This window comes from Myotis brandtii, unplaced genomic scaffold (assembly GCF_000412655.1).
Source record: "Myotis brandtii unplaced genomic scaffold, ASM41265v1 scaffold328, whole genome shotgun sequence".
Classification (NCBI taxonomy): Eukaryota; Metazoa; Chordata; class Mammalia; order Chiroptera; family Vespertilionidae; genus Myotis; species Myotis brandtii.
Window position 1 is genome coordinate 2,202,054 of NW_005362626.1, and position 1,539 is coordinate 2,203,592.

Consider the following 1,539-nt stretch of genomic DNA (forward strand, 5'->3'; position numbering starts at 1 on the left):
AGAATTTTTATTGTCCATAGAAATATTTCTGAAAGTTCTTTACTTCACAGAATCATGAAGCTGGTTGGCCCTGTATTTGCCACCACTTGAGAGGCTTCAGGGTCTGAAGAACCAACAGGAGCATATTCTGGGGTTTACCCAGGCGATCATCCAGTCTCACTCTGCTGAAGCACTCTCCTTTGAGTAGTGCTTGCTCCTTAGCACAGCTGGGGACGCAGGGGACTTTGACGCTATGCAAAGAAAAATGCCACTAACTCGTTTCCTAAATGGTAGGATTTATTTCACTGCTCACATACAATTGAATGAGACAAACTATTTACATAACACCTAAGTACAAAAAATATAATACAATTTATACTGTACATAATCAAGATTCCCTTATTTTGTCCCAGACAGAGGTGAGGAGGGGGTTACTATGAAACAAAGATTGTTGCACTGTTAGCAGTACGTTGAATCATTCTTAATGAACTTTTTTTTAAAAGAAAAATGAATAAGTTTGGGTTATAGGAATTGGCAATTTACCAAGAGCAGTGAATGAGAATGGCATTTTCACTTCTGTAGCAATTGCTCATTTAAACTTATGTTGTTTTCTTCAAAGTTGAGGCTGGAGAATGTGAGTTGGTTTCTGCTGACTAGTTGGGTAACCCCCTGCCAACCCCTTCCTTCTCTAAACTCCCATAATTGATCCAATGAAATAGGCAATGAGTTCCCTGCCTGGGCTGCCACAATTGGTGTCTTCAACTGATTTTTTTAAAGCAACGCATCTGTCAAGTGTCATTAAATGACTCTCTTAAGTATCAACCTGGACAGCTCTTAAGGGAGCATTTAAGACCAGTGAATTGATGAACAGGAAAGGCAAAATTGAAGACCATTGGAAATTTGTATTTCGCATTGAATGTAAGATCTGAAAGAAAAGTGTGGCATGTTCACTGGCCCTGTGAGGAAATGGTCAGCAATCCCCAAACATTCCAACAAGGCAACCAAATTCCATCTCTTCACTCAAATGAAGGGAAGGCGATGCTACTTCATTCTAAAAAAGCTCCACCATGATTCATATACAGATGGCCTTTTAAAAAATGAAACAATCTCAAATAAGTTTATTTTGTATCATAAAACAGCAAATGCAAATTAATAGAGAATGAGGCTTTTAACATTTCATAACATTTTCCAAAGTCACATCAAATGGCATAACGCGTGTTTTGTTACACACCTCTGAAGACTCCTCCACTGGACCAAGTTTATGCATTTTCTCTGCTGATGCTCTATGGTGGTGTTTGGTGGTGAATGTAGGTGCTTGGATTAAAGGTTCAGACTGTGCTTTCTTTCAAAGTGTGGAAGTTCAAGTTTGATTTTGGCCAATAGTCATGGTATAGAGGGAAAGCAATCAACTGCAGCAGATAAAACACCATTAATTTCTTAACCTAAATTAAGAGGGACAACTATGTGAATTTGTGAAGCAGTTTTGACAATGACGAAGGAAGAAAGGAAGGAAGGAAGGAAGGAAGGAAGGAAGGAAGGAAGGAAGGAAGGAAGGAAGGA